Source organism: Leopardus geoffroyi, chromosome C3 (assembly GCF_018350155.1).
Source record: "Leopardus geoffroyi isolate Oge1 chromosome C3, O.geoffroyi_Oge1_pat1.0, whole genome shotgun sequence".
NCBI classification, from domain to species: domain Eukaryota; kingdom Metazoa; phylum Chordata; class Mammalia; order Carnivora; family Felidae; genus Leopardus; species Leopardus geoffroyi.
Genome location: NC_059338.1, coordinates 126,041,073 through 126,066,995, shown reverse-complemented (window position 1 = coordinate 126,066,995; position 25,923 = coordinate 126,041,073). Strand labels below are relative to the sequence as shown.

Genomic DNA, 25,923 nt, shown 5'->3' with positions numbered 1-25,923 from the left:
TTGCTATCTGAAGATGAAAGACTATATATCTGTTTTTTTTTTTTTAATTAGAAGAAAGTAGCACAATAATTCCAGGGGAACTGAAATATGAGGCAGATCATCAAGTCAGTGGCTGCTTCTAAACACCTAAACTTCCTGGTCCAGTCATGTGATTATTTTTATTTTTCCATTTTTACTGTATTATCTTTTTAGATATAATATCTGATATACATGATAGATATTAGAGTATGAAGCATAATCATTAAATGCATATTTCTGAACCCATCACACAACATTGGAACTACAACACCATAAAAGAGTTTTTCTAAATGTATACATATTTTTAATTATTTTTAAATTTTTTTAGAGAGAGAGAGAGCATGCAAGTGGGGAGGGGAGGGTCAGAAGGGGGGGGAGAGAGAGAGAGAGAGAGAGAGAGAGAGAGAAAGAATCTCAAACAGACTCCACTCTCAGCACAGAGCCTGATGCAGGGTTTGATCCCATGATGCTGGGATCATGACCTGAGCAAAAATAAAGACTGGGATGCTCAACTGACTGAGCCACCCAGGCACCTGTGAATATATTTTTTAAATTTGGGAAACATAAAGCTCTTCTGGGACATGCATGGCTGCATTTCCCACCCATTTTTAAGGTAGATGTGCCCATATCACTTATTTTGAGCAGTAAAATGTGAAGAAAAGTGTAGTATGAGCCAATGCATGATTCCTCATGATTCTCTTTATCTACCACGATGCTTATAGAAACATCTGTTTGTTGAGATGGATCCTCATCAGTCCAAGTCCACAAGTGACCCCCATGAGTAAATACCCCTTGCTGACCCACGTTGTACATGTAGTGAGAGTAACAAATAAACTCTAATTTAAATTGTGAAATTTGGAAAAATATTTGCTACTACAGTTTAACCCAACCTATCCTAACTAATTCATACCATATGGATGTGATAAAGATTTTTTTTTTTTTTATTCTGGATACTGAAAACACCCCATCCATGTTGCTAAAAGTTGTGCCAAAGTATTATTTTGACAGTCTTCTGTTGATGTGGCATTACTTTTTTAAAGTTTATTCATTTATTTTGAGACAGAGAAAGAGAGAACACATGTGTGGGGGGAAGGGGAGTGAGGAGAGAGAGAGAGAGAGAGAGAGAGAGAGAGAGAGAGAATGAATCCCAAACAGGCTCCACGCTGTCAGCGCAGAGCCTCACAAGGGCCTCGATTCCATGAATAATGAGATCATGACCCAAACAGAAATCAAGAGTTGGATGCTTAACCAACTGAGCCACCCAGATGCCACTGATGTGGCATTTTTTTAAAGAAGTTCCCTAATTGTGGGATTTTTACATGTTTTCACATTTTTATATTTTGTTACTCTCCAACAAACCCCCTTAAACTTAAATCTATGCATCTCTACTTATTTAAGAAAAAGGAACAGAAGTAGAATAGGTCAAAGCCAAGAGCTTGTCAAAACCTTTGACATAATTTGCTATTTTTTTCCAGAAATAAAGTGATAAATTTATAATTTCACCATGTATGCATGAGCACACATCTAGTACCTTGTTTTTATAACATGTAGATTCGAATTATGATAGTAAATATCTTTTCCATGTACATGGTGGTTCTATTTTTATAAATTTGATACTTTACACACTTAACCTATTTTTATTTTGGATTTATATGACTTTAATATATTAAGTATATTAAACATTTTCTGTTACAAATTGGAAAAACATTTTTGGAAGTCAATTTTTGTTTTTAACTTGATATATAGTATTATTTTTAATAAATAGAAATTTAAATTTTTATGTAACCAAATCCAACAGTCTTATACTTTGTGACTTCTATTATTTTTATTTTCATTATTTTTTGATGTTTAGAAATCTTTCCTCATCTTGAGGTACAAAAAACTCCCATAGTTTTACCCAGTATCTTGAAGTTTGATTTTTATATTCAATTTTTTGACATATCAAAATGTATCTAGTTGTAAGAAGTGAAGTAAATGTATTTCCCCCATGCAGTTAAGTAATTTTTACTTACACAAAAACTATAATGTTACATATTATATATTTAAATATTTCCTGGTTACATGTGAATATTTGTGTGTATATAATAAATGTATATATATGTATCTACACATGTATAAATACATGTATCTTAAATGATAAATGGTATACATATTTCCTGGTTAACCTTGTTTATCCTCCAAGGTATCTTTCTATGAGTCTCACGTTTTATTGCAATAGATAGAATATCAGAAACGTTAAATACTAGCAATGTCAGACATCATATTATGGTTCCTGATTTGTTTTTTTAGAATTCGCTTTTTAACCAAATAGTTTTGAGGGCCAGGTAGAGTTTTGAGGACCTGCATTTGAGGGTCTAGTCGATGTGCCAGGCAGTGTTTTGTGACCTGGGAATAAAGTGGCGAACAACACAGACAGTCTTCCTCTTCTGTAAAGCCCAATTTCTACTTAGGGAAGATAGTCCACAAGTAGACAAAGAAATTGACAAGATCATTGAAGGCAGTGATTGGAGATGTGAAGAAATAAAAATTCTAGCACCGTGAGATATTAGCATGACCGAGGAGCAGTACTATTGTTTCAGTGGTCCGGAAAGTGCTGAAGAGGCAGTATCTTAGAGGAGATAAGGCAAGATGCTGGCCAGTAATGACCAGGGAACATAGGAATGAATGAGTAATAAATTCAGAAGCCTTAAGTCTTCTGGTATCGGAAAAGCAAGAGGATGATTACAGTGTCTGTACTTTACTGGATAAGGAATGGAGAAAGGGAAGCAATAGCAGAAGAGATTGAAGTTTGGCTGAATTAGGCTTGTGTAAGCTTCTCAGAACACGGAAAGGATTTTGAATTTGGTTTAGAGCAGAAGTCAAGTTATTTGATGTGGTTTACATTAAAAAAAAAAATCACTCTAGTGATTTTACTAGTATGAAAAATGGATATAGGGACACCTGGGTGGCACAGTGGGTTAAGCGTCAGACTCCTGATTTCAGCTCAGGTCATGATCTCATAGTCATGAGATTGAACCCTCCATTGGGTTCCACGCCAGGCGTGGAGCCTACTTGGGACTCTCTGTCTCATTCTCCCTCTTCTTCTGCCCGTCTCCCACTCATGCACATACTCATGCTCTCTCTCTCTCTCTCTCTCTCTCTCTCTCTCTCTCTGTGTCTCTCAAAAAATGGATAAAGAAGTAAGAGGGAAGTAAGGAGGTCATTTATCTGTCTGTTAAAATGGCTAGGTGAATGATGATGGAACTTTGGACAAGCAAGCTAGCAATAGGCATGGAAAAGCAGAGGATTCTGGGGAGGTTTTGAAGGTAGAGCTGTCACAGTGTACTGATTGCTTTGCTATTGGGGTTAGAGAAAAAGAAAAATCAAGGATAGTTGCTATGGGTTGACTCTTGGATGGATAAAGGAATAACATACTGAGATGGGGAAGATTTGGGAAAGAACAGGTCTGGTGCAGTGGGGTGCAGCTGTGAAGAGTTTTGGCTCTTTTGAGGTTAAGACATCTTTTTGATATTCTACCTAGTACAGTATGGAGTATACACTTGTGTACAGAAATCTGGACCTCAGGGAAAAATTTAGAACTGGAGGTAGAAATATTTATTTTTTGAAGGAGGTATGTGAGCTTTAGTATTATTATTATTATTATTACTATTATTCTTTTAATATGAAATTTATTGTCAAAATGGTTTTCATACAACACCCAGTGCTCATCCCAACAGGTGCCCTCCTCAATGCCCATCACCCACCCTTCGCTCCCTCCCACTCCCCATCAACCCTCAGTTTATTCTCAGTTTTTAAGAGTCTCTTAGAGTTTGGCTCCCTCCCTCTCTTTTTTTTTTTTCCTTCCCCTCCCCCATGGTCTTCTGTTGAGTTTCTCAGGATCCACATAAGAGTGAAAACATATGGTATCTGTCTTTCTCTGTATGACTTATTTCACTTAGCATGACACTCTCCAGTTCCATCCCCATTGCTACAAAAGGCCATATTTCATTCTTTCTCATTGCCAAGTAGTATTCCACTGAGGACTGGAGATAGAAATATTTTTACTGCCTCTTGTGACTCACCATTAAGAATGAAGATTGTTAATAGCTAAGTTATGAAGTTATTGTTATATTTTCAGAAAAAAATAATTTGGAGCCATTTTCCAATTTTTTCACTATATTCCTGAATATGAACATAAAATTATTTCTACATTTCTGATTTGTAGAATTTTCTTGAGGAATTGATTACACTGGTTTAGTTATAAGTACAAAATGTATGTAGAAACACAAAACTATATGTCAAGTAGCAAGTATAAGTAGCAGAAAATTAAGGAAGTCAATCAAAATATGTAAAAGATCTAGATTTCTGGTTCTTAAGTAAAATATAGCATGATTCAAATTGGTGAACTAACTTATGGCCTTCACCACTAATAATATACTGAATGTCAAATCTTCACCCAAGATTCTTTAAGATTTAAAAAATAGTGTTTTTTTAAATAATTTTCAGAACATTTTCTAAGAAAATAATCCTGATAATTTTCCTCTTTTATTAAAAAACTCTATAAAAAAGTATGAATCCTTAATGACTACACATTTTGTCTTATCACCTTCTAAAAAATACCCAGTAACTAAGCATTAAAATGTATTATTCTGTTGTTATTTTTCAATGTGAAATATTTCAAGCACATAAATTTATAGATACTAAGGCACCTACTACTTGGGTTGAAAATTTTATTAACGTATTTGTCTCAGATCTTTTTCACCCCAAGAAACAAAAATTTACAGGTACAACTTGTGTATATTTATATATTATGTGTGATAGATATATATTTTTGAAAATATGATTATTTAATTATCCCAATATAATGTATGTCTGTCACATGCCCAGTTTCTATATATTTATGCATCTGCTTCAGTACTTCCTCCTTCTCCTATTTGTCTATTTGTCTATTCCTTTAACAATATCATGCTCTCTACAATGCTATAGCATTACATTAATTCTAGGGCACGTATTCCTTCATTCCTTTTCTTCTTCAAAATAATCTTATCTGTTCTTAGCCTTTAATAGCTCCATATAGACTTTAGGATCAGCTTCAGTTCCATGATGAACTGCGTTGTATTTGGTTTAAGTTGAAATTTTTAAAGAATAATTTGGGAAAATTGCCACATTTTTTGGTGGCAATACAATTCTCATTCACTAATAAAATATGTGTCTCCGTTTCTTCTTTTTTAAAAATGTTTACTCTTGAGAGGGAGAGAGAGAGCATGAGAGGGGGAGAGAGACAGAGCCTGAGTGGGGGAGAGGAAGAGAGAGACAGAGACACAGAATTTGAAGCAGGCTCCAGGCTCTGAGCTATCAGCACACAGCCTGACATGGGGCTCCAACTCAGAAACCGCTAAAACATGACTGGGCTGAAGTCAGACGCTTAACCAACTGAGCCACCCCGGTGCCCCTCTTTTTCTTTTTTAAAAAATGTCTTTGGGGCGCCTGGGTGGCGCAGTCGGTTAAGCGTCCGACTTCAGCCAGGTCACGATCTCGCGGTCCGTGAGTTCGAGCCCCGCGTCGGGCTCTGGGCTGATGGCTCAGAGCCTGGAGCCTGTTTCCGATTCTGTGTCTCCCTCTCTCTCTACCCCTCCCCCGTTCATGCTCTGTCTCTCTCTGTCCCAAAAATAAATAAACGTTGAAAAAAAAAATTTAAAAAAAAATGTCTTTAAAGATCTTTCACATTTCTATTGGATTTCCTTGGGAATTTTATATTCTCTTCTTATTGTGATAGGTGCTTTATTATTGCATTTATTACACTTTTACCTGTTTTGACTTTTGTATGCTGGCACTGGGTCCAACAACATTGACGAAATCTCTCAGGTTACCAGTTCATCTGCAAAGTCACTTGGATTTTCTATGTACACAATCACATGATTTCTAAATAATGAAAATGTTGCCTTTCTCCTTTCAGACCTTATCTCATATACTGTATTTTTACCTTATGCGTTGGCCACAACTCCTAAAGGGAAACTTAAAAAATGATGGGAGTTGGAATGAGAATAATAAAAGGGGAAGCTAGAAAGAGAGGAGGAAAGACCTGAGGACAAAACTTTAGAGAATGCTTGTTTTCGGGAATCCAAGGCTGAACCAGAGAAGGAGGTCAAGAATGCCCAGGGCAGAAAGGAAATCTGGGCGTTATAGTGTCTCAGAGGTAGAGGACGATTTTATTTTATTTTATTTTATTTTATTTTTGAGACAGAGAGAGACAGAGCATGAATGGGGGAGGGGCAGAGAGAGAGGGAGACACAGAATCTGAAGCAGGCTCCAGGCTGAGATGTCAGCACAGAGCCCGACACGGGGCTCGAACTCACGGACTGAGAGATCATGACCTGAGCCGAAGTCGGCCGTTTAACCGACTGCGCCACCCAGGCGCCCTGAGGACGACTTTTAAAAAGAAAGCAGTATCGGGGCGCCTGGGTGGCGCAGTCGGTTAAGCGTCCGACTTCAGCCAGGTCACGATCTTGCGGTCCGTGAGTTCGAGCCCCGCGTCAGGCTCTGGGCTGATGGCTCAGAGCCTGAAGCCTGCTTCCGATTCTGTGTCTCCCTCTCTCTCTGCCCCTCCCCCGTTCATGCTGTGTCTCTCTCTGTCCCAAAAATAAATAAACGTTGAAAAAAAAATAAATAAATAAAAAGAAAGCAGTATCAAAAGTTGTAAAGTCACTATCATTTCTGAAAAAGGCCCACCGATTTTGTAATCCTTGCTGATCATTGAGAGGCCAGTTTCAGAAGAGTGGCTAGGGTGAAGTTAGCTTTCAATAGGTGAAGTACTAAAAACAGTGTAGAATTAAAGCTGGGGAAATACGATTCTTTCACATTGTTCAGGGGAAAAGAAATAAATGAAATGAAGCAGTAGCTTAAGGGGTCATATGGCTGAGGAGAAATTTTCTGGCTTTAAAAAATAGTGAAGACAGAATTTATTGTAGGCAGAAGGGAAAACGCTATTGGTGATAGAATGATTGAAGAGCGAGATCAGGTTCCAAGAGAAGATTGAGATGGAATCAAAAATAGGACAAGGAGTTAAGCCTGACAAATAGAAGGAAAACTGCTCTCCCAAATGCTGGTAGGAGAGCAGAAAGGGAGAATAAGAATTAAAGAAACAGTAGGAACTGAAGACACACGTTTGAAGGGCTCAAGAATGATTTGTGGGGTTAATGCGAGTCACTGAAAGAACTGTTTTCAAGACCATTCTCTAACCTAACTCTGTGGTCTCCTGCTCAAAAGAGGCTACGCAAAAGGCCAGGCACTAAACAAAAGCTTAGATTCATTAGCATCTCCCTAGGACCTTATGATCACAAGATGACCCTGGTGAATCCCAACAAATTTTAGAGCAAGATTTATAAGCCCTTATGTCTGAAGTGATAAGGGACAAACACACTGGAAATGTATTTTCCATATAAAAGTATTCAAGTTTAACCATCTTAGTAGGTGGCTGAAAAGCAGCATAAGAACAACAGTAACAAAATAACACCACCAACCACAAATTTTTGACCTGGATTTAATCACTAAACAAGCAATTGCAGCCACTCTTTTGGAGGGAAAGGTGACTGGCTCAACGTTGGAGACTTAGAGGCAGCACTCACAGCTTTGGTTCATGTACCTGTAGCCCTGTCTGTAGCTTTATAAGGAATTCCCTCCCTACCGTCTCCCTCATTCTCATTGTTCTCATCGAGCAAAGACTGGACAAGCAGGAGCCAGCATGATGGACTGAATTAGGGTTTGTTTTGGTATTCTCAGGGCAAGGTTTTCTGTGGGGAAGGATGAGGCTGGTCAGAAGGTTGTAACGGGTTTAAACAAAGATTCTTCCAGAGCAGCACCCAAGGTCCAAAGACAAACCAACATCAGGCTATTCATTTGAAGGAGACAGGCAGAGCAGAGTAACAGTACAGAACTCAGGATGGGAGGTATCCACAAGGAATTACGGACATTGCTGGAACTTAGCTAAGGCATTTTAGAGCAAGCACAACTATCAGCTTTATGCATCTTAAGGTGAAGCTAGCTGTTGAGAAGGTAGCTTTCTCCAACACGTCAGATCAAGGTCATTTCTGTGTTTGAAAGGCCCCAGTGGCTTGACAGCAGGAAGAACTGGATAGCAGATGGCACGAAGGTATAATCACCTGAGGGATTCCTAGATGTAGTGGAGAAAAAAATTGAGAGGGCTGTAGACCCCATAAGGGAGTGGAAACAGATGGAGAGGAGTGTTATTATGTGTCCTGTTTAACTCCAGGAAGCTGCGCCCCGCCCCGGGGGAATTATGGTTAGATTTCAATATGGATTAGAAAATGCAAGCTTAGAAGGTGGATTTGAATCCAGGATTTGTTACAGGGGGAGGAAATTATGAAATAGATAAACGTTAATTAATGAGAGAAGTTGAACTAACCCTGACCAGGGACAGGTGTGGTATTAGAAGCCTGTCTTGTTTCTGAAAATCTAGCTTATTGGCTAATTCACAGTTTGGACAATGAAGGAGTAATTATGTTTTCTTTCTTTTTTTCTTTTTAACATTATATTAAGAAAGAGGTTGGGGCACCTGGGTGGCTCAGTCGGTTGGGCATACTGACTTCGGCTCAGGTCATGATCTCGCGGTCCGTGAGTTCGAGCCCCGCGTCAGATCTGTACTGACAGCTCAGGGCCTGGAGCCTGCTTCGGGTTCTGTGTCTCCCTCTCTCTGACCCTCCCCCGTTCATGCTCTGTCTCTTTCTGTCTCAAAAATAAATAAATGTTAAAAAAATTAAAAAAAAAAAAGAAAGAAAGAGGTTAGCTTACTTCGTTGTGGTTAATAATTATTATTGAACAATCCAGCAAAGTCATTTGATTTGAATTTTCAAATTTACTGAGTAAATACTGACATTGAATTATTGCTTTTATTTGTGGAATCACTCTGTATGGCCCCCAAAATCATAAGGCACGCCCCCTGATTATTTCAGTTTTCAATATATACAGGCAGTTGCATGCAGTGGCTTTGGAATCAGATTTGATTTGAATACTAGCTCTGGAAGGTACTAGCTGTGTGACTTTCAGCAAGTGAGTCACTTAACTTCTTAGAACTTTAATTTTCTCTTTGGTCAAATGATGATAATAATATCTGTCTTGAAAGAATCACTGCTAAAATAATGTTAAATGAGGCAATGTATATAAGGTGGTTGAAACACTGTAGATATTCACTTATTAATGCATATTATTTTTATTAGCATTATTATTACTGATTGCTACCCTTGCCAAAAATGTTTAAAATGTTCATTGCTTAAAGTCAAATATAAAGAATGTCAAAGACTACCACATCTATGCTTCATTGGTTAGTTGGTCATATGCTCACTATATGTTTTGAGTTGTTCTCATTTTAGAACTAATTCAAACTGGAATTGAATTGAAGTCTTGGTGTCATACAATTGGCAATGTACCTTAGGCTAAAGAGGCTCCAGCAGGGTGCACAGCTCACCATATCTTGCCATTATGATATAGTAAAGAGTAATATTATGATGAGGTATTATGTTAAAGATAGTAGTGCTCACCAACACTCCATCTGCTTCCCAGCAACCTTGAATGAGTCAGGTCCATATCAGCGACTCTGGCAAATGTCCTGTGGTCAGAACTGATTTCTGCATCGAAGTATGGAAGAGCAGTTTGCAAAGCTCTCCTTGTCTCTGTCCTTCTCGCAGTGACCAGGAACATTCTAGAGAGCTTCAGATCAACTTGGGTGCCTCAGTGACTATGTGGCATAAACTTCCCTGCAGATTCATGTTACATACATAGCAAGACTAGGAAAGATCCTCTGTGGTGTGAGGCCACTGAGATTTTGAGGGTGACTTGTTTGTGCAGCACTCCTGGTCTAACCTATACACAGTGTTTTTTTGCATGCAAAGATACTTTTTGTCTAATGCTTAAAAATTCATAGTCTCAAGATATAGTATGCACTCAGAATATTTTATTTACCTGCTTATCTCATGTATATATATATGCATATATATATCTCATGCATGATATTATATATATCATGATAGATTTTATTATAATAAATTATATATAATATGAAATTATATATCATCTATAGATATTTTAAATATCTATTTTATATGTATGCAAATTTATTGCATATTATATTTCCATATAATTATATGACAATATAAATTAATTTTAACATATGTAATTTATTACAAATACAGATATAAGATGTGTGTGTGTGTGTGTGTGTGTGTGTGTGTGTATAATGAGTGAGAGAAGCAACTATATAAAATATTTTGGAGTGCCCTGTCTTTTGAGACTATAAATATTTAATGAGTGGAAAAATAGTATCTTGGCACACAAAACATTTTCATAAATATATTCATTCAAAAACATTTATGAGAACCTACTATTGTCTGATTGGGGAAACAATAGATAGGAACATAAAAATCAATATTGTTATGGAGCATATATTTTGAGAGAGGACACAGACAATAAACATCATTTTAAAGCAAATTATATACTAGTTATACTATAATTGAAAATTACATTGAATTTAGAAACTTTCCAGGAAGAAGATTAAAATGGGTCAGGGTAATAGTAAGTGTTGGGGGAATTGTGGGGTGTCTTGTTATTTTATTTTATTTGTTATTTTTTAAGTTTATTTATTTAATTTGAGAGAGAGAGAAAGAATGAGCACAATTGGGGTAAGGGCAGAAAGAGAGGGAAAGAGGGAATCCCAAGTAGGCTCTGCACTGTCAGTGTGGAGGCTGATGTGTGGCTCAAACCCACAAACTGTGAGGTGAAATGACCTGAGCTGAAATCAAGACTTGGATGCTCAATGGACTGAGTCACCCAGGCACCCCTGTCTTGTTCATTTAAATAGGGTGGATGAGGCAGGATCACTATGATGATGACACTTGAAAAAAGCCTAGAGGGAGGAGAAGGAAGTGAAGAAGCAATAAAAAGAGACTTTGGGGGAGTATACTGCACCAATTCAGACCAGAGGTGAGAGTGGATCTGACAGGAAGGTGGCAGTGGAGATGGTGAGAAGCAGCTGAATTCTGGAAATACGCTGAAGATCATTACAGAAATGGCACATAAGATCAAGAGACTGATTAGATAGACAGGAGAAGTTCAAGGACAGAGTCCTGGGCACTTCAACATGAAGATGTCTGAAAAAGGAGGAATCACACTTGATCTTAGCCAAAAGGCCGAGAAGCGATGAAAAAGGAGGAATCACAAAGGAGGCTAAGAAGGAATCTAAGTAGGAGAAAAGTGCAAGTGGATGGGGAGCTTGAAGCCAAGTGAAGAAGGTATTTCCAAGAAAAAAGAGGGGTTTACTATGTTAAATGCTTTGGAGAAGTCAAATATGATGCTATTAAAAATCAACCATTGAATTTAACATGCTGAGAGAATTGGTGGCCGCAACAAAAACAGTTTTGGAAGTAGAAAGTGACTAGAGACAGACAATTCTCTGAAGGAGAGCAAACATGGGCCATAGCAGTTTGAGAAAGTGGGGTGAAGAGATTTTGTTTTGTTTTGTTTTCAAAGACAAGAGAAGTAACAGCATACAAATAAATGGATGGAAATGTTCCAGTAGAGAGGATAAAATTAAGAGCAATGTTGGAGAAAAGGCAGAGAATGTCTGGAGACATGTTCTTGGGCAAGCAGGAGGGATAGGTTGTGGTGTTGCAGTTGGGAGAGAGATTAACCTTTGGAGAACTGACTGCTGGTGTGTAATAAGGAAGGAACAGTATATGGGTACGTATGCTCATATTCTGGTGGAGAAACTCCTAATTGGTTGGGAGATTCCTCATTCTATGAGTATTCATACCAATGTTCTTTTTAGTATGAGCTGTAGGGGTGTTTTAAAATATAATTTGATTCCTATAAATCAACGAAAAGGTGAATTTTTGAATTTTAGATATAGTGAAATTAACTACCATAACTAAGTAATCTTAAGAACTAAATGTTATCAGGGTGCCTGGGTGGCTCGGTTGAGCATCCGACTCTTGATTTCAGCTCAGGTCATGATTTCACTGTTTTGTGGGTCGGAGCTCCACATCAGGCTCTGTGCTGACCATGCATGGAGCATGCTTGGAATTCTCCCTTTTCTCTTTGCCCCTCTCCTACTCACGCTCGCTCTGTCTCTCTCAAAACAAACAAACAAGCAAACTTAAAAAACCCTAAAATGTTAAGAAATTTTAGAGCTTGACATTAGACTGTTGTCTTCCCTTAAGAAAAAAATTCAAGGGGATTAGCATTATTAATATTTTCTTCCATGAGTTTCCAAGCAGTTCTAGTTAAGTGTTTGTTATAAAGATCAGAGTTTGGCAAACTATAGCCTGCTGGTCAAGTGGGCCTTCCATCTGTTTATGTAAATAAGAGTTTATTTTAACACAGCCATGTCCATTCACTTACTGATGTCTATGGTTGCTTTCATACTATGAAGGCAAAAGTGAGTGTGACAGGATCCTTATTGCCAGAAAGCCAGAAATATTAAGTATGGGTCCTTTATGAAATAAGTCTGCAGACTCGTGATTAAACCTATTGGCTCAATTGAGGCTAATGCTTGAAATTTTGGATGAAAATAATGAATTTCTACAAATATATAATTATATATGTACATTTATATATGAATAACTGTCATTCAATATTTCTTATAACCAAACATTAAAAGAATGTTATTGTATACATCTTTTATTGTTTCAAACAATTACATCTTACAACTTTTTAACTTAATGATTGTAGCATTTCGTTAGTCTGTCACTGGTGGTAATAGTGGTGGTGGTAGTGTGTGTGTGTGTGTGTGTGTGTGTGTGTACTGAATTTTCTTTAAATTTTGCTTTGTTTGTTTTGGTGATTTGGCACTGAGATGCCATAGCTGGAATGAAAAGCCGTGGGTGCAAAATAAAAATGTTATCCAGATGGTGTTGTAGCAAGGAATATTAGCACATTATTCTTTCTTTAGTTTTATTTAAAAATTTAAAAATAGATTTAGCTTTTCAGAGCAGTTTTAGGTTTATAACTAAATTGAGTCAGAAGAACGGATAACCTCACATAACCCTTGCCCCACACCCACCATCAACATTTCCCCACCAGAGTGGTGCACTAGTTACACGAGCGATGAACCTACATTCACATATCATTATGTTGACAGTTTACATGAGGATATACTCTTGGTGTTGTACATTCTATGGGTTTGAGCTAATATATAATGACATGTTTCCACCATTGTAGTATCATATAGAATAGTTCACTGCCCTAAAAATTCTCCATGCTCTGCTTATTCGTCCCTCCTTCCCCACCCCTGACACTCATCTTTCTATATCAACAGTACATCTTAGTTTTTCCCAAGTTTTGACAATTATTAATAAAGCTGCCATAAACATCCATGTGCAGTTCTTTGGTTTGGATATAAGTTATTAACTTCTTTGGGTAAATATCAACGAGTGTGATTGGATAAGAGTATGTTTAGTTTTGTAAGAAACTGCCAAACCATCTTCCAAAGTGGGTGTACCATTTTGCATTCCCAACACCAATGAATGAAAATTCCTGTTGCTACTCATCCTTGCCAACATTTGGTTTTGTCAGTGTTTTAGATTTTGGTCATTCTAATAGGTGTGTAGTGGTATTTCATCGTTGCTTTAGCTTATGATTTTCTAATGACATATATGATATTGAACATTTTTGCATGTTTATTTGACTTTTGTGTATATTCTTTAGTAAGGTGTTTGTTCAGGTCTTTAGTCCATTTTTTTAATCAGGTTGTTCATTTTCTTATTGTTGAGTGTTGACTTTTTTTGTGTGTTTTAGATAATAGTCTTTTATCACATGAGTCTTTTGCAAATATTTTCTCTCAGTCTGTAGCTTGTCTTCTCATTCTCTTGACATTGTCTTTCACAGAGCAGAAGTTTTTAATTTTAATGAAGTCCAGCTCATCAATTCTATCTTTCATGGATTGTGCCTTTGGTGTTTTATTTAAAAAGTTATCACCACATTCAAGGTTATCTAGATATTTTCCCTATGTTATCTTCTAGGGGGTTTATACTTTTGCATTTTATATTTAGGTCTAACATCTATTTGGATTTAATTTCTGTAAGAAATGTAAGATCAGCAGACTGATCAAAGATCAGCAGACTATATTTGTGTGGGTCCATTTCTGGCTTCTCCATTCTGTTCCATTGAACATTTTTTACAAAATCACATTATAAAGTATAGTAATATACCTTTATATACATATACTATATAGAAATAAATTTATATTACCACATTACATAAATATAACATAATGTAGTAATATAATATATAACAATATATATGAATATGTATTACTTATTATATATATAGTAATATACCTTTATAGTAAGTATTGAAGCTGGGTATTGTCAGTTGTCCAACTTCATTCTTCAGTACTGAATTGGCTGTTCTGAGTCTTGTCTCTCCATATAAACTTTAGAATCAGTTTGTCAATATCCATAGATAACTCGCTGGCATTTTGATTGGGATCGTGATGAATGTATATAGATCAAGTTGAGAGGACTGAAATGACCATTTTAAACATTTCTACCTATGAACACAAAACATCTTTCCATCTATTTAGTTCTTAGATTTCTTTCATCAGATTTTGCAGGTTTCTTCATATAGGTATTACACATATTTTGTTAGATGTGTACTTAAGTATTTCTTTTTTTTTGGTGCTAATGTAAATAGTAATGTGTTTAATTTCAAATTCTACTTGTTCATTGCTGTTATATAAGAAAAGAATTTACTCTTGTAATTGAATGTGTATCCTGCAAACTTGCTGTAATCACTTTTTAGTTCCAGGAGTTTTTTCCTTTCTAATCTGTGAACCTTTTATTTCATTTTCTTGTTTTGTTATAAGAACTAAGGCTGAGTGGTTAGTGGCATTAGCTTCCAAATCCTAGGAAAAATTGTGTTTTGGCCCTAAAATTATTCTTGGATGTGCTTTTGAAGGCCCAATCATTCCATTTTAGAGGGAAAAGGGAACTAGGAAGCTGTAAAAAGATACAGTTTGTTACAAGAGGTTGGCCTAGTTGACCTCCAGAAAATGAAAAGGACACACTCCAGTTAAAAGGATTCGTGTCTGAGGGAAGAATTTGGAAGAAAGTAATCTCCAATGAATCATCAGCTATGGCATCAGCTATGGAAAGTGGGATTCTTCAGTCTCAGAACCATCATACTTGTTTCAGAAAAACCAAACAAAAGTGAGGAATTAGGCAATAAAGTAGTCAGTAAAGGATTACTTTTAAATGTTTTCCATTTGCTAGCCATGTCAACAGTATGAATTTTAATGTTATGTTTTAATGTTATTTTACTTATTTTGACAAACTGGAAATCATTTAAATTTTGCCAGTTACCCTTCTGGATTTTGGAATTAAGCATGTAGTATGTTAAAGATCTAAACATCATGTCAGGCATGCAGGACAATGTTCTGTTTTCTCTACAGACCTGTGGAAGAATATACCAAAAAAATGTCAAAATCGTCTTTCCAGAGTCCATCCTCAAAGATTGGGGAGAACGCAGTTTCTCTCTGAAGCCATTTAAGGTCATTATTCCTATATTCTTTTCCTCAAATCCATTTTGAATTCATTTCTATTCTCTGACAATGCCATTTTTTGAAGATCACAAGCTCCCCATGTTTAGTTATATGTTGCTTGAAGCATAATGTGCTTTCACATCTTTGTGACTCAGATTTCAGAGCTAACTCTTATTTAATGATTGAAGACTTTGGTAAAGAAGTCTGTGTTCACTTTACGCAAGTCATTCAGAGTGTTATATATTTACATGGTTTCCCCTTCTTTTTCTTTGACTTTAAAGGGTTTCAACTGTGTAGGGAAATAGGAACACCCTTACCTTAAAATGTAAAATAGTTCATCTTCTTTGGCGGGGGTAAGTTTAGCATAATCTACTGAAATTTAACATGTACACATCATGTCACAGCCACTTATCTTTAACAGTAATGTTGGAACGAGTATTCTTTTTCTATGTATGTCTCTTGGCATACAAGTATGAATATTTATATAAGATAAATGCTTATATCTCTGCAAGTTCTGGGTGAATGGATGGATGTGTATATGTTAAGTTTCAGTAGATGATGCTAAAATGGCCCCCTCCAACATGTCCATTGACTGATGAATGGCACTATATATATACATATATATATATATAGTATATGTATATAGTATATGTATATATATATATATAGTATATGTATATATATAGTATATGTATATAGTATATGTGTGTGTATATATATATATATATATAGTATATGTATATAGTATATGTATATATATGTTATATATAACAGAATATTACTTGGCCATAAAAAAGAATGAAATCTTGCAATTTGCAATGACATGGATAGAGATAGAGAGTATTTTATGCTAAGAAAAATAAGTCAGAGAAGGACAAATACCATATGATTTCACACATATGTGGAATTTAAGAAACAAAATAAACGAGCAAAGGGGAAAAAAGAGAGAGGGACAAATCAAGAGACAGACTCTTAACTATAGAGAACAATGACAGTTACCAGAGGAAAGGTGGGCGGGAGGATGGGTTAAATAGGTGACGAAGGAGCACCTGGGTGGCTCAGTTCGTTGAGCATTCAACTCTTGGTTTTGGCTCAGGTCATGATTTCACGGTTCCTGGGATTGAGCCCGACATGCAGCTCTGCTTTGACAGTGCGGAGCCTCCTTGGGATTCTCTCTCTCCCTCTCTTTCTGCCCTTCCCCCAAATAAATAAATAGCTTAAAAAAATAGGTGACAAGGATTGAGGAATGAACTTTTGATGAGCACCAGGTATTGTATGGAAGTTTTGAATCACTATGTTGCACACCTGAAACTAATATTACACTGTATGTTAACTGACTGGAATTTAAATAAAAACTAAAAAAAAATAGTGTTAGGTAAAAAGGGAACTTATATAAGAATAGCATAAGTGTATATAAAAATGTTTAAAACAATGGAAATACATGTGTGTTTATCATGTTATATATACGGTTTATGAAACTTATTAAATCCTTGGGGATGGGGCCTAGGAGTCAGGAAGACAGTTTATGTTTTAAAGTTTTATATTTTAATGTTTTTAATCTGCATGTATTATTCTTACAATAAACAATATTTCATTAATATACTCCTGGTATGCCATGATCCTACCAGAGAATATCAACAGAAGGTTTTTAATTTATTTTTTTTTAACATTTATTAATTTTGAGAGATGGAGAGAGACAGAGCACAAGCAGGGGAGGGGCAGAGGGAGAAGGAGACACAGAATCTGAGGCAGGTTTCGGGCTCTGAGCTGTCAGCACAGAGCCCAATATGGGGCTTAAACTCATGGACCCTGAGATCATGACCTGAGCTGAAGTCAGATGCTTAACCGACTGAACCACCCAGGCACCCCTAATTTCTTTTTTCTTTAATGTTTATTTATTTATTTTGAGAGAGAGAGAGAGAGAAAGAGAGAGAGTGTGAACAGGGTTGGGGGAGGAGAGAGAGACAGAGAGAATCCCAAGCAGGCTCTGCACTGTCCACACAGAGACCCACGTGGGGCTCTATCCCACTAACTGTGAGATCATGACCTGAACTGAGATCAAGAGTTGGATGTTTAACCAACTGAGCCATCCAGGTGCCCCTTTAATTGTGGAGTTTCCTCAAAACATTAAAAATAGAACTACCATATGATCCAGCAATTTCATTTCTGGGTATTTATCTGAAGAAGATGAAAACACTAATTTGGAAAGATATATACATCCCCATGCTCAATGCAGCATTATTTACAGTAGCCAAGGCATGGAAACAACCTAAGTGTTCACTGATGGATGAGTGGATAAAGTAAATGTGGTTCATTTATACAGTGGAATATTATTCGGCCATAAAAGAGAGTGAAATCTTGTCACTGTGACAATGGATCATGAGATATGATGCTAAATGAAATAACTCGGAAAAAGATAAATAACATCCGATTTCACTGATGTGTAGAACCTAAAACAAACAAAAACAAAAACAAACTAAAACCAAGACCAAACAAAATCAAGCTCATGGATATAAAAAACAGATTGATGGTCGTCTGAGGTGGGAGGGAGGGAATGAGGGATGGCAAAATAGGTGAAAGGGGTCTAAGGGACAAATTCGTAGTTATAAAGTGATTGCCATAGGGGTGTAATTTAGTACACGAGTACTAAATTTAGTACATTAGTACATAGGGGTGTAATATTAGTACATTAGTTATAGTTAATAATATCATAATGCATATTTGAAAGATGCTAAGACAGTAGATCTTTAAAAGTTCTTATAATCAGAAAATATGTTTTGTAGTTATATGGTGATGGATGTTAACTAGATTTATTGTGGTGGTCATTTCATAATGTATAAACTTATCAAATCATGTACACTTAAAATGAATACAATGTCATATGTCGATTATACCTCAATAAAAAATAGGGATTCATTTAAAATTCAATAGTTTATTTTTCATTTTTTTTTTATTTTAGAGACAGAGAGAGAGCATGCATGGGAATGAAGAGAGGGGCAGAGAGAGAGAGGATCTTTTTTCTTAAATTTTATTTATTTATTTTGAGAGAGAGGGTGAGCACCAGGAGGGGCAGAGAGAGAGAGAGAGAGAGAGAGAGAATCCCAAGCAGGCTCTGCACTGTCAGTGCAGAGCCCAACATAGGGCTCAAACTCACAAACTGTGAGATCATGACCTGAGCAGAAACCAAGAGTTGGACACGTAACCGACTGAGCCACCCAGGCGCCCCTCAATACAGTTTATAAAGTTCAAGTTAATTTCCCATGGATTAGTAAGTACAATTGGTCATATAATACTCTGTAGATTTTCTGTTGGATTATATACACTCTATCTTTCTTGGTTGAATTGTTTTCTTAAATGGTTTAATGTTATTAATTACCTTTTGCAGTTTATCATTATTATCATAGCAATGTATGGCCAAACTGTGTCATGTTTTTTTAAAACAAGATTGGATTCACAGAATCCAAACCTAATGTTATATTGGTATTCCATTATATTTTCTTTTTTTTTTTTTATCTAAAAAGATTTTTATTTATTTATTTTTGTGGGTTTTTTTTTTGTTTTTTTGGTTTTTGATTTTAATGTTTATTTACTTTTTAAATTTTTTTTTTATTTTTTAAAATTTACATTCAAATTAGTTAGCATATAGTGCAATAATGATTTCAGGAGGAGATTCCTTAGTGCCCCTTACCCATTTAGCCCATTATATTTTCATTGACATTTTTTTCTAGGAGTAAGTACAGATTGGCACCTGATTCCTTCCATGGTCATTCCATTCCAATTCAGCAGATTAACAGTAGGTTTTGGCATAACAGTAGGATGAAAAGTACCTGCATCTTACTCATGTCTAGATCCGGAGGTCAAAGTGAAAGCATAGCATTTGGGGTTGGCGTGAGCTTTCATTTCTTCTATTCTAACCTCTTCTTCCACAGAGAGGGAAAAGACCAGAACGCAGTCTTCCTGACCTCCACTCTACCTCAACTACCATCTGGTTTTGCAGAATATTCTTGGTCTGCCCCTAAAAAGATCAAGCTTATCCAATACTCATATCAGGCCTGTGTATATGCCCAGTAAGAGCTACAGCCAGTTTGCTGGGTGACTGCAAGTTATAAGCTCAGTGTTTAGATATAAATGTGAAAGAAACTGTTACATCCATAATCCCACCTAAGATCTGCAAAGCCCGTTTAAAAATGCAGCCTGGAGCACGGTCTTGGGGAGGGCAGGCACCTCTAGGCTCCAGCCAACACCAAATCAAACACACAAGAAACTGTAGAGTGACTCCACTCATTGTGCAAACCTAGTGCCCAGGAATGAGCAAACAATCCTAAATGGAAAACAAACCAGAAACACTTGCATTTAGTCACTGAGGTTTAAAATCCTTGGCAACAAAAAAGAAAACAAAAAAAAAGATTCTTCACACATGCACATGCACATGCACATAAGGAATGAAAGGAAGAAATCAATTTTTTCAGAGTGGTGGAATTGGATTAATCTTGTTTCTTTTGTAACTGTCTGTATAATGTCAATGCTAAATCTATACATAATTCATAAACACTTCCTTTGTAATTTACTATTGTTATCATGACTTCTGTGGATTGTACTGTTGAATATTCTGCTTTGCCTAGTTCTGAGCTTTTATAATCTCTCTTGTGCTACACGGCGCATTTGCATTCACAGCTGTACTTTCTCTTAGATACCAGGGCCTTATACTCTCAGGAAATGTAGGGCTCAGGATCAATAAGCTGAACGATCACTGGTTGTTCTCACTTTCTAATTTAATGGACCTGCTGTGTTTATGAGTTTTGCTGACATGGTGTTTTGAACACTAAGCCTAGCTAGCTGCACTTCCCACGTTGGCCTCTCATGTTTCTTTGCACTGTCTTTGTTGGATGGGCTCCAGGGTCTGTTCTCACTTCATTCCAACACTGGTGTGCCTTTTGTATCATAACGGAACTGGAAGGTTGCTATCCTAGTGTGCGTATCTTCCTCTCGATACATGATTTGAAGCAGGAAAGGATCACTTTAAGGAAAAAGGGACTTTCAAGTGTCTGTCTATCCTTTAGGAAATAACGGTATTTTTTCTCCACATTCTCTTCCAGGGCCACTTTTTTAGCCCTTGCCAGAACAGGGCATCAAGAATAAAAGTCAGAAAAGCCAGGATGAGGGGGACCTGGGTGGCTCCCTTTAAGCATCTAACTTGATTTCAGCTCAGATCATGATCTCACAGTTTGTGAGTTCGAGCCCCAAGTCTGGCTCTGCACTGATAGCATGGAACCTGCTTGGGAACCTCCCTCTCTCTCTGCTTCTTCCCTGCTCATGCACATGCTCGCTCTCAGAATAAATAAATAAACATTTAAAAAGAAAAGAAAAGGCAGGATGAAATTGGAAATCCATTTCTAAGATATTTTAATGTCATTTCTGATTATTAATCAGTGTATGAAATTTGTTAAATGGGGTTAATTATAAAAAAAGAAAACAATTAGATATTAGAGGTAATATCCCACTTTCTAGAGATAACTGCAGTTGTTATTCTCATGCATGTCTTCCCATGCATGTCTTTAAAGTCACTTTAAGGAAAAAGTGACTTTAAAAGTGTCTATTCCTTAGGATGTATGTGTATATATGTGTATGAGACTTGTTTTAAGTACATGAGATGATAATGCCAATACTTCTTAAAAGTCCTTCTCTGATTGTTTTTGGTGGATTTGAGATATAAGATTGATCAATTTGTAACCTCATAGGTTCTTCCTTTAGCCTTTTTAATGTGGGTTTCTGTTCATGGTGAAACACTTTAGGCTCTCAGTTTTTCCTTGAAATTTTAAAATATCCCTGGTGAGTGACATCTATTTGAATCAATTTATCTTCAACTTATTTTTCAAAGCAAATTGGAAAAGTATCAATATTAGCCAATATTTTCTCTGGAACTGCAATCTGCTTATTTCAGGAAAGGAGCAGAAGAAATAAATTAGTATTTATTGAGCACTGTGAGTCAGATGTGCTCTTGTATGCAAATTAGATTTCATTTTGGCAACATTTAAGTCATTGTGCGGGTATTTTTCTCTCCATGAGGCATCTGACTCTGGGGAGCTTGTTGCTTTGCTCCAAAGTAGTGGAGCCTGATTCAGATCTCCAACTTGACCTTGGAGCCCAAGTTCTTTTCATACCATAGTGCTTCCATACACTGTCCCCTTCATAGTATATGAGTAAGGGAATCATGAAAACATTGACCTCAATAACATTGGAAGAGTTACACAAGGCCACCAGCTACATTCAGCACGATCCTGCTAGTTCTCATGAACTCTCAAGCATTGAAGGATGCCACCTTTTCAATTATGTATAGAATCTTTTTTGTTCAATTTGAAGTAGTCCATAAAAGGTTCTGCAGGGGCGCCTGGGTGGCGCAGTCGGTTGGGCGTCCGACTTCAGCCAGGTCACGATCTCGCGGTCCGTGAGTTCGAGCCCCACGTCGGGCTCTGGGCGATGGCTCGGAGCCTGGAGCCTGTTTCCAATTCTGTGTCTCCCTCTCTCTCTGCCCCTCCCCCGTTCATGCTCTCTCTCTCTGTCCCAAAAATAAAATAAACGTTGAAAAAATAAATAAATAAAAAAAAAAAAAAAGAAAAAGGTTCTGCAAATTTTTTTTTATCATTTGCTTCTTCCTCTACACCCCTTTCCCTCATGCCTCAGTCTATCCTGAAGCAGTAGGTACCTAAGAGAAATATTTATCCTCTCAGCCACCATTGACATCCAGAACAAGGAGAACAAGATACTTCTAAAACTGTCCAGAATCTTGTGTGCTGTTTACAAAAACAAAAAAAAAAATAAGTATTATTTCTAAGGAATTTGTTAATGCAGTTTCACAATTCCCAGCATGAAAAACTGCAGGAATAAAAAAAAAAATAAAAAGGGCAAGTTAAATAAAAAACATGAAATTAAAAAATATATATATATAAGGTTTAGTCAGTTAAAATATTTTTCAATAAGAAATCAAAACATACTTTTTTCTTCTCCCATAATTCTTGCTGGTGAAATTTCAAAGCTAAAAGAAACTAGCTACTAAGGGTGTACTAAATTACAGATGAGTTTATAATCACTCATATTTGGAATGGGAAGGAGTTTAAACAGGCATTAGTCCAATTATTAATCTTGGCAAGAATGATTATATTATTTGTCCCAGGTCACATGTATTATGTGTTATAAACATAGTTAAATTTGATGATTAAATAGTTATACTTCCTACAGCTAAAAAACCATTTAGTTAAAAATGACACAAAATACTGTCATTCTCATTTTTACTTTGCATAAAGTTTTTATTGAAGTATGACAAATATAGAGAAAAATGTGCAGATCACAATTGTGCAGCTCAATTAATTTTCATAAGGCATGCATGCAAAGTCAGCATCCCCAAAGACCCATTCGTTAGTCCTCCCAGTGACCACTGTTCTGACTTCTAACAGGAAAATTTAGTTTTTTATTTCGAGGCTATGGAGAAGAGTTTAATTAAGGTCTATTTAGTTATCACCCAGACTTGTCAAATATTAATATTCTGCCCTATTAAAATGCCTTTGAATAATACTTTAAAATTTATCTTTTATATTATATAGTAATTTTTTTGCTGTTTAGTTCTGAAATTTGATAATTGTGTAGAACCTCATCCATATCAAAAATATAGAACATTTCCACCCCACCTCCCCCACCAAAATTCCTTCATGCCGTTCTCCCTTTGTAGACAACCATCTTCTCTAGGCTTAACCCCTGACAAACCGATTTATTCTCCATTCTTAAATTTTTCCTTTTTTAGAATGTTATATTAATGAAATTGCACATTACGTATTCTGTGGAATCAGGCTTTTTCCACTTAGCATAATACATCCATGTTGCAGTATGTAGCAATAGTCCATTTGGTTTTATTGATGAATAGTATTTCATTGTATAGATGTACAGCAGTTCATCCATTTACCATCTGTAGGACATTTAAGTTGTTTCCAGATTCTGGAGATAATGAATAAAATTGCTATAAATATCCATATGAAGTCTTTCGTGCAAGCATATGTTTTTATTACTGTTGAGCATAGGATTTCTAGGTCATATGATAAGTGTATGCTTAACATTATAAAACACTGCCAAAATATGGTCCAAAGAGATTGTACCATTTTGCATTCCCACAACAATGTGTGAGGATTTCGGTTCCTTTCCATCCTTGTCAACACATTACTTTTTTGTTATTGTTCAATTTTACATATTCTAATAGATGTGTAATGGTATCTAATTATGTTTTTAATTTGCACTTGATTAATAAGTAATGATGTTGAGCATCTTTTCATGTACTTAATATGTTAAAGAAGTCCTCTTCTATTCTTAGTTTGATGAGTGGGGTTTTTTTTCCTAATCATGAATGGATATTGAATTTTTTCACAAGCTTTTCCCAAATCTATTGAGATGATCCTGCCTTTTTTTTTTTCTGTTTTAGTACATTCACATAGTCAATTACATCGCTTGATTTTTGAATATTGAAACAATTTTGCACCCTGGGATAAACTCCACCTAGTTGTGACATATTATCCTTTTAATATATTGCTGGATATGATTTTCTAATACTTTATTACATGTTTTCATTTGTATTCATGGAGAACATTTCTTTGCCATGTCCTTTTACTGTGTGGTTATTTATAAGATGCTGGGTGTTTCAGAAGTGACAATGAGCGAGCCATAGTTTTTTCCCTCCCGTAGTTTGTCCTCTGGCCCGTCTCCTGGAAAATGTGGTTCATGGGTTACATCTGTATGCACATAACTTACAAAGACTACAGTACCTTTGAAATATGTCTAGTTTGCTTAATGTCCAAGGCTTTTCATTTTTCTCAACTCAGATTAGTAATTTAAATTAGTGAGAAACAAAAATGTTCTACACTACTGGATAGGGTGTTGCATTATATGTTAGTTGTGTTCTAATCCAGTCATACCCTGGACTATAATTCTTAAGCTAGTCTAGGCAATGCTATGATAATAAACTCCAAATTTGTAGTGCCTTTTCTGATCAAAAAGGTAATTTGTTGTACGGGAAAATGTTGGTTAGACTCATCAACACTCAAGAGAAACTATTCTTGAGCAGTTATTCAGCAACCCAGGCTGCTGTGATCCTGCTGTATCATTTCAACATGAAGCCTCCACAGTGACTAAGGCAGGGCACGAGCGAGCAGAGTTAAAGAATTACTGTATTAGGCAGGAATCCATTTCTTGACTATTGTGGAATAGGGGACTTTCAGAGGAATGAGTCCTTACATATTTATGGGAGACTGTGGGTGGAGGTGGGGAAGTTAAGTGTCTGAAAGGTGGACTTGGAAAATCGAGAAAAGTCACAAAAAATCCAACCTTAAGTACTGGAACAGGTGGGCAAGTTGTAGCCTGCGAGGGAATTTTCAAGCCAGGGCTATGTGGTTCCCACCAAATCTTTCCAAATCTTTACTTCTGGCTTCTAAATCATGGGACAACTCTAACTCAGAAGCATACAAAAAAGGCAATTCTTCAAAACATAGTTCCAGCTGAGCTAAGGGAACGTACGTCAACGCAGACCATTACTGTCACTTCCCAGTTATTACACGACACGGCCTGGAACCAACACAGATTCATTTTTCTCATAGCCCATTGGACAGAACCAGTCATCTGACCGCATTAAGTACAAGGAGCTTGGGAAATGTGGGAAAATACCTGGACATTCATTCAGCGACCGTTAACTGTCCCTGCCACACCTTCTATGTCAAGGGGAAGCATTTATAGATGTCACTGTACAGCAACCTGTGTAAGTTACCAACTCGACCTCTAACAGAATGTTTCGTATGGGCGAAATTGTCTTCTGAAAAATTATACATTAATTTCAGAACTATTGACACTGTAAGCCAGGATTTTATCCAGAAATCTGAACCTGTTGTCCCTCAGCTTTTTTCACAGAAAGCCTCTCTGTAGAGAATCTTCAGTTCCTCCTCACCTTTCTTGTTTTCTTTCTTAGGTGTAAGCATTAGTAAAACATTTTCCAGTACTGAGCTTTCCTAATTGCTACGCTCAGCAGCCTTTGGAGTGTAGTTTCAACTATATTTTCTTTGGTAGGTGGAGAGCAGGAAAGAGAAATAATAAAATGGAAGATTAAAGAAACCTTGCAAATTAGAAAACTAATAGAGCGTTTCTGTATGTAATCTTGTGGCCAATTTGATGTTACCTAGAGTGGAACTCTGAACATTTCGGGAAGGTATATATTTTTACTGCATCTGAGAAATGCAAAGCTTGGTCGTTTTTATGTGGTCTGAGTCATTCTGGACATTATGAAGAGTGTGATATATTTTTCAGTATATCACTCTTCCATCTAAAGCTGTTATATAATAGCAATAACATGC

The 25,923-nt window shown here is 36.5% G+C and overlaps 1 long non-coding RNA gene across 1 annotated transcript; it reads left to right on the top strand.

Annotated features, from left to right (window-relative positions):
• The first annotated feature begins 21,083 nt into the window (after positions 1-21,083).
• Positions 21,084-23,565, top strand: LOC123586014. The gene is made up of 2 exons (XR_006706537.1): positions 21,084-21,917; positions 22,164-23,565. It is a non-coding gene; the product is annotated as an uncharacterized LOC123586014 (long non-coding RNA).
• Positions 23,566-25,923: the final 2,358 nt, after the last annotated feature.